The following is an 8,935-nucleotide window of genomic DNA, read 5'->3' on the forward strand; positions in this document are numbered from 1 at the left end:
ATTTAAGCACATCTTAAATTAAAAAAACAAAACAAACCAAAAACAAACAAAAAACCAAACAAAACCCAAAAACATTAAAGAGGGTTAAAATGAGCCATCTTTCTTTTGAAGGGCAATTTGCTTTCATAGTCTGCTTGATTATCCCCATGCTTTGTTTTTCTCAGCTGGTCCAGGCTCATCCTTTAAAGCCTTTTCCCATGCAAGCAGAGCACTGCAGGTGCCCATCTTAGAACATTCCTCTTGTTGGCTGCGGCCTAGGAGCTTTCCCTAGCTTCCTCTGCCGCTGCGTGAGCTCACTCCCAGGGCTTCTGCTCCCTTGGGGCCTGCCTGTGCCTTCACATTTCTAAAACCATCTATTCCCCAGCGAAGGTTATGAGACATCATAGCAGGTCTTTGTTTCTCTTTATTCCCTGGGGTCTGAAATACATCAGAAAGAGTACAGAGTTGACCAACTTGAATCAATAAGTGTCCTTTGCAGTGCTGTTTGGACCATGGATTTCTTCTGCATTGATGATTCATGAAAGAAGACCATGATACATCACTGTGTTAGGTCTATTTATGAATATCATGTTATGGCACATCTTTTGCTCAAAGTTTGTAGCAGATGCTTTAATGGTTTGTCAGAGAGTAAAGACCCTGATCTGAATAATATTATTTTCTGTGGTAATTGCATCTTATCAAAAGGAGACTCTTTGAATGCTCTCTTTTCTGCCTGTCATTTTCTTTCTGTGGTTATTGTTTTATCTACTTTTCTTACGACAGATTTTTTTGGACTTGCATGAAGGATATTTCTTTGACAAAACCTTTTGAAATGTTCCATTGCTGCATCTTTCATTCATTTCTTGCAGCTAAAGTTGATGAAAACCAGATATTGTATTTACTGTTTATGTGGCATACAGGATACTAATGACTGACTGTTTAATACCAGCTAAGAGCAAACTAGCACTGAAAGTCAACCAATCTGATGATGAGGAAAGTATCTCTCTGCATAGGGAGAAAGAAGAGAAATGTAAAACTTAAAAGCAAGAAATTAATCTAGAACTGTGTGCAAACATATGTGAGAACTTAATTGAATTATCATTTGAGCTGAGTGAAAAATTTGAAGAAAATAACCTATTTAAATTTATCCTTTTTCATTTCATAGACTGGTCATGAGCTGCTTAAAAATATACTTGTAATCATGTATTATTCAAAAAATATTTTGGTGAATAATCCTGGACAACTCCTGTAAAGCACTGGAGCTAAACCTGCCCGTATTTGAAATGTCAGCCCTCTTTTGACTTCACTCAGGGCAGGCAATTAACAGGCACCTCTCTAGAAATAGCTGAAAATAAAGGTCTGTTTTGGTTTCCACCTTGTTTTTTTCATCTGCTCCTCAAGCAGAAGTAGTACCTCTATCATGATGAATCGGTTTAGCTGTAATGATTCCAGCTTTGAATTTCAAAAACCTTTCAAATGTTCAAAACATAGCAATACGTATCTTACACTGATGTTTGAACTCTAAAATGTATCTCGTGCTGCCATGTAAGCATGCGGCAGGAGGATTCTTGCACGCTGCATGTAATGAGTTGATCTTGCATCATTTCCATAACACAGAGCGCTTTCATTAGCAGATCTGGCCACACAATGTGTCCTGTGAGCACTGGGGTGTATCTGTCACACATATACAGGAGGCATGACCGTGCTTTGGCTTCTGGTCTGGAAAACTCTAAGCACTGGGTTATGAAGGTAGAGAGAAGCAGACACAAATACCGGGGCAGCTTGTTGGCCATTGTGCCTTTCAGTCTTTGCACAGTGGCAGGGGTGTATGGTAATGTACCACTGAGCTTCTGGAGCCCACTGGTCTTGCTGACCAAGCTTATAAGAAGCCAGTAGCACAGAATCAGAGAGCGTAAAGTTGAGCCAGCATTTGACCCAATGTTAAGTTTCTCCCTAAGTACCTACACGCTTAGACCTGAAAATTGTTCAGCAGGAGTGTTAGACAGTGATTTTATTCTTGGATTTGTGAAGGCCAAAGAAATTCTAAGGAAAAGTTAAGTGTTTTTCTAACAGGAACTGACAGACAGGACTGTGATATGATTTTCATGTAATGCTTTTAGTTTTCCAAGCTGCCAAGGAGACTTTCTCAGCCTGAACCTGTCTGATCATGCTGATCATGTCTGTATCCACTCTAAGTTTCTAAAGCCAATTTCCAGACAAATCCTTGAGAAATCTTCCAAAAAAAAAATCAAGTTACATATTAACCCACGTATTCTAACCTAAAGGTCAAAAAGCCTTTCAAATGTATTGCCCACAATGGGAATTAAGTGGCTAAATCTCTCTGCTGCACTTTGAAAATATACCCTTAGCAATAGTCCTACTCTTTCTCTGCTTCCAACTGCAGATGAGTGACCTTAGAAAGAAAAGATGAGAACATCTTTAATCCAAGTATTTATTGAATTAGCAACAGGGGAAAAAACTATATCATTCTCAGTGTTCATTTTGCAAGGTTTGCCAGCACCAGGGTGATCCAATCGTGCAGAGAGGAAGGATTTGTGTTGCACCGGCAATAGGAATTTTACAGTACAATTAAAGTGTTTATGTATTTTACAGTTTTAGAAGGATTTTAAGGTTATCATTAATATATATTTGTGGTATTGAGACATGCTGAGAATTTATAGTTCCTTTTTTATTAAGGAGACACTTTTTGGTTTGGATTTTTCCCCCCCCTAAATGTATGTGCTGATTCTGAGTCATGAGCAGTCTATAGTGCCTGGAAATGCTATACCATGAGGCATATTTCTGAGCCTAGAGATTTCAACAGTGGTCTTTCCAGTAATTATATGAAACATATCTAGACTTATAGCTAGGAGACTGTTTACTGATGCTCTGCAGTGTATTCTCCATATCATCTTCTACGGACTGCTGGTCCACCCAGGTGGAGGAGCTGCTTTTTGTCCTGTGGAACTGCTGCTTCAGCTACCACAAATGTTCTTCTGTGGGGAATTTGGTAATTAATTCCTCATAACTACTAAGATGTCAGTGCTCCAGCAAAGGCATTCTTCTACCTCAGCTTAACTTTGTCAGGAAGAACAAGGTAAAGGTCTCTTTTGAAAGGCACGACAATTTCTTGGGACACTGATGCATCAAACACATTATGAAATACAATGGAAATTATTTTCCTAAATTTTTATTTCCAGTTTTTCACTCCCTGGCTATGTCCTAGAAAAAACATTGCTGTTATCTCTCTAGAAAAAAATGCTAATGTTAAGCATTAACATTTTTTCCACTTAACAGATTTTTAATTCACAATTTAGATTACATTTCACCAAGTGTACAAATTTCTTGAGATTCAAACAGAGCTGTGACTCATTTCCTCTGTTCATAAATCTGAATGAACCAATTTCACCAGGCTGAAGTGTTTCATGCTGTTTGCTTATCCTTACTCAAGACCAGCCCATAACCTGCTGTTTCAAATGTCCCTGATGCAGGAATGAGCAGATCAAGCAGAGTAAGAGCTGTTCAAACACTTACTCAGTAGCTAAATGCATCCTTGTGTACTGTTTGAAACACTGGTACAGTTATTTGTTACTATTTGACCCTCTTTGTCTTAGTACTGGACTGGGAGCAGATATGGAAAAACAAATATTTTTGCAAAAGTTACAGCCTACCATGTGTAAAAAAATCCCACCAGGAATTTTTGTCTTAGTTCTATTGACATCACTATCACAGTGGCTCATCTGAGGTTTTATTTGAGCTTGCAAACCTCTCTAGCTTTATTCATCATGAATCTAACCTTTCCTTGGTGTCCTCTGCATCTTCTGGAATTAACATACCCTTTCCTCCAAGTGTCACAAATCTGACATTGCTCTTCAGACTTTATACATGCCCTCTCTCTTACCTTTATCATTCACAAGCAGACCTTGTGCTCTTGTGCTTCTTTCTGCTGTCCCATTTTGGCACACTCACCAGCCCTCAGCATCTGAGAATCTCTCTTGTGATAAGCTAGTGGGGGCTGGCAACATTGAGATGAAAGAAAAAATTATTTTCAACTCATAAACTCTGATCATAACCCATACTAAGATCCATCATTATACTTCACTCTGACCCATATAATTTCCAATAAAAATCATACAAGAAGTGCTTATTTAATACATTACTTAAGAAAAAACAAAACAAAACAAAACAAAACACCAAAATCAGGGAATTTAGCATTTGAAAGAATAGTCACAGAACAGAACTAAAAGGGAGACTCATGGTGGGAAAGCTTATTGCTAAGGATTAAACCCATAATATGTCAGCAGTAGATACCAGTCCTGTAATTACAGATGATATTAATAAAAGCATTAAGTATTTTAAGTCACAGAGACCTTTCAAGAGATTACTAGCAAACTAAAAACTAGACCAAGGATGATCATCTCACTTAATTGATGGGTGGTGGTGGTGGTGGTGGTGGTGTGTGTGTTCCCAGCCATTTTCCTCAAGTGTTGCAGGGAGCGGGAGAGAGAGAAATATAACATGGCTCTGAAAACTCTCCTGTGTACTTCAGGTATGTGTTACAAGCAATGGATAAGACAAAAAATCCAGTCCTGTGTGAGCAGGAAACTTATCCCAGCTGACAACTAGCAACTTAACAGATAGTGTTAAGTTTTCTCTTAATATGTTTAAATTCTTAAAATTTGGATACCCATTCCTGGATCTGGATGTCTCTATGTGGAACCTAAACTGACAGGATCACCATTTAAGCAGAAGGGACTAGCTGCGTCTCCATCCTCAGGCCCATAGGTGCTCCAGCCCTCTGAAGAGAGCAAACTCACTTGAAAAACTCACTCTCAAGAAGACGGGAATATTTTCAGAGAAATACTGACATTAACAGGGAGCAAACACTTCTAGTGTTTTCATTTTCTTGGATGAAGGTAGGACTTTCCACTTCATAGCAAGCGGACCACTGACAGATAAGCATTTCCTCAGCAATTTACACTTTCTAAGCATGAGGGACAGGGGTGGAAAAGACTGTTTTGGGAACTCTGTAGTATTTCACCTGCGAAGATATGCAACAGTTGATTAAAGATGTTTCATACCTGTTTCATAAAGATGTTTCATACATCTTTTCTTTGATTTACACACAGAATTCTATCTTGGGGTATAAGTTTCTGTTAGACGCAGTTGTGTGCCCTTAAGAAGACACACAGCTCCTTCCCATTGTGCACACACATACCTATTTCTGTTCAGTTCTGTGGGGTTTCTCTCTGGGGCTGGCAGAGAACAGTTAGCCCATAAAAAGAAAGCAAATTATAATTCAATTATTTTTGTATTGAACATATTGCTTTATATAGAAATACTTGGTTTACAGCTGTCTGAGACTAACATTCCATTCACAATGATTTATTTATTAATGTTGCTGATTTGCACACATACACCATTTGGAGTACACAGAACAGATTTATATATAAAATTGATAATTACATTTAATTCATTGATTTGCAAATAACAAATGTATTTGGTCTAAAAAGTGTATTCGTGCATAAGAATGAAATACTGATTTTTGTGTGTAATGTAAGTTTTAGATGTGCACTTGAGTAGAGGCAGCAGAACTGCTTACACTGCTTAGTGGAAGTCTATCAAGCTTTTCAACCTTATCTTTATTTTGAGGGGTTTATAGCTAGGTCATAAAAAATGAGTTTGGGCTGAGTCTTCTTTTAAGACAGTCACATATCTACTGCTTGACATCTCAGTCAAGAGCACTTTTAAGCACATTCACAAAACACATAGGTCACTATTAAGCAGTAGATGCTTAGAATAAATACCCATTACTGTAACTGTAGATTTATTTCTGTCTATAATTTCTGCAATTCACTATTTGGCTTCTTCTGTGTTTTCAGTTAAAGAAAATAATGTGTTTATTAAAGAATAATAAAAAAACATTTTAAAAGTGCTGTGCGCTTTATAGACAAGCAAGGTGTTAAGTTAAGGCTCAGCCTGATGGTCCTGAAGACAGAGAGAGTATTTCCATGACCTGAAATGTTAATGAGTAAATGCCCTTCAGCCCTGGGGCAGAGAAACATTCAAGCACATCACAATGGTGTGTTCCAATCTCGGCAAGGCAGCAGTGCAGTTCACTGACTTGCAGATTCCTGTCATCCCCACGCACATTGTTATCATTGTGCCTAGTGTCTAGAAAGAGCAAGAGGCAATGAGCTGCATTCCAAGCAATTCTTTATATTTCTGTATAAAGTTTATATTAAGATGCCTGCTTTGCATAATAAGGTTATGCAGTGAAGTGAAATACTTCCCACCAGGCTGTAGGCTGGTGTTGCAGGAGGACACAAGTACTCAAACATCACCTCTGGAGCAAATTGCCCTGTTATGTTTCCAGCCTCCCTTTCTGTGTTGTTCTCTCTCTTCCTGTCCTGTCTCAGTCTCATTCCCCTCTTTGGCTCTGCTGATGTGATTGATCGAGGGAGTAAACAGTGAAACAGAACACAGGAGGGAGAGGGAGAGGGAGAGGGAGAGGGAAGGGAAGGGAAGGGAAGGGAAATGGAAAAGGGAAGGGAAGGGAAGGGAAGGGAAGGGAAGGGAAATGGAAAAGGGAAGGGAAGGGAAGGGAAGGGAAGGGAAGGGAAGGGAAATGGAAAAGGGAAGGGAAGGGAAGGGAAGGGAAGGGAAGGGAAGGGAAGGGAAGGGAAGGGAAGGGAAGGGAAGGGAAGGGAGGGAAGGGAAGGGAAGGGAAGGGAAGGGAAGGGAAGGGAAGGGAAGGGAAGGGAAGGGAAGAGAAGAGAAGAGAAGAGAAGAGAAGAGAAGAGAAGAGAAGAGAAGAGAAGAGAAGAGAAGAGAAGAGAAGAGAAGAGAAGAGAAGAGAAGAGAAGAGAAGAGAAGAGAAGAGAAGAGAAGAGAAGAGAAGAGAAGAGAAGAGAAGAGAAGAGAAGAGAAGAGAAGAGAAGAGAAGAGAAGAGAAGAGAAGAGAAGAGAAGAGAAGAGAAGCAGCAAAAAACGCTGCAATGTGTGGGTTGAAACCAATGCCTGGTTGTTGAGGAGGGGATGGAAAATCTTTAAATTAGCCTTGTGTGCCTGGATCCTGAGTGGGTTGTTTGCAACCAGATAAACTATTAGATTACTTCTGGATGCAGGAGTTGAATGCACCATTAGCAAGTTTGCCGATGATACCAAACGAGGAGCGCTGTTGTCTTGAGGGACAGGAGGCCTTGCAGAGGGACCTAGATAGATTGGAGCATTGGGCTATGATCAATGGGATGAAATTTAACAAGTCCAAATGCTGGATGCTGCACCTAGGATGGAGTAATGCCGGGCACAAGTATGAACTGGGGGAGAAGTGGCTGGAGATCGGCTGTGCAGAGAGGGACCCGGGGGCCTGGCTGGCAGCTGGGTGCCAGTCACCGGTGTGCCCTGGCAGCCGAGGGGCAGCCTGCGCCCCGGGGGCATCGCACAGAGCCCAGCCAGCCCGCAGAGGTGCTGGTCCCGCTGCCTTCAGCCTTGGCGCGGCCTCACCTGGAGCGCTGTGCGCGGCTCTGGGCCCACGGTTTGCCAGGGGTGTGAAGGTCCTTGAATGTGTCCGGAGGAGCGTGCGAAAGGGCTGGGAGGAATGTCCTGTGAGGAGCAGCTGTCTAGTGTGCAGGAAAGGGGGCTGAGGGGCAACCCCGTTGCTCACTACAGCTTCCTGGGGAGGAGAGGGGAGAGAGAAACGTTGAGATTTTCTCCCTGGGATCCAGTGAGAGGATGCGAGGGAACGGTTCAAAGCTGCACCAGGGGAGGTTTAGACTGGGACATTAGGAAGCATTTCTTTACTGAGAGGGGGGTCAAACACTGGAACAGGCTTCCTAGAGAGGTGGTCGATGCCCCAAGCCTGTCACTGTTTAAGAGACATTTGGAGAATGCCCTTAATAATGTGCTTTAACTTGGCCAGCCCTGAAATGGTCAGGCAGCTGGACTAGATGATCGCTGTAGGTCCCTTGCAACTGAAAAAGTCTAGTCTAGCCTATTTTGCAATCATATTCATTCTGTGTTCTGCCTGGCTGGGTGATAACACTGCCTAGCCTGTGCCCACCAGCAGGATGCACGTTAGCTGCAGTACTCAGCACTGTGATGGAAGAAGCTCTGAGAGCTCACCTGACTTAAAGGAAGCCTTCAGAGGTTAGGGAGTTTGAGCATTCGAGAAGACACTGGGGGAAACAGGATCTCTAAGAGCAGCCCAGTTCACCATTTGAGATCCTGTGGAGCGGAGGCAATGACTGGATCTTCCTACGGCTGGACACTGCACTGAGACAGTATTTTAACTGGTGGAAACGAAGTGTCTTGAAGCTAAACTTAGGCATAAATAGCTACAAATATGGTCTTCTTTTCTTTTATACTGTCTCTAAATATCTGCTTTGTTGGGCTTTCTTTTTTAAGTTAAATAAAATGTATATTTATTTCCTCCAAAAAGTCGCTCCATCTGGTGATAAGAGACATTTCAAGTCTGGCAAAACATTTGTTTCTCATTCTCAAGGAAGTAAAAGTCCTAAATGTAGGTTTGGCCTGAACAGATAAATTGTGGTATTAAAAAAAAAAAAAAAAAAAAAGAAAGAAAAAGGAAAGAGAAAAAAAAAATCAGCTTATACTCAACTGTTAAACAGATCTGGAATTCAAGCTTTAAGAAGGGGAAATTAGTAGCTAGCTTTACCAGGAATAGGAAGGTGTGGGCAACTTAATTTCATCACATATTACATCCTAGTCAGAACAGTAACACTGTTTGTTCAACAGCAAACAGGTGAGATCTGATCTCAACTAGAAGCCTACTATAGCTAATAGTTAATGGTACAGATACTACTTCGCAGGAGATTTCCTTCAGATTCTCCACTTTTTTTTCTTTAAGTTTGTCCAAGTCTGAATTTTGTTTTTATTGTGAAACAACTTGATGAAGAAACACAATTGAATGGAATTAGATACCCTGTGTCAATTA

This window comes from Falco naumanni, chromosome 4 (genome assembly GCF_017639655.2).
Source record: "Falco naumanni isolate bFalNau1 chromosome 4, bFalNau1.pat, whole genome shotgun sequence".
Taxonomy (NCBI): Eukaryota; Metazoa; Chordata; class Aves; order Falconiformes; family Falconidae; genus Falco; species Falco naumanni.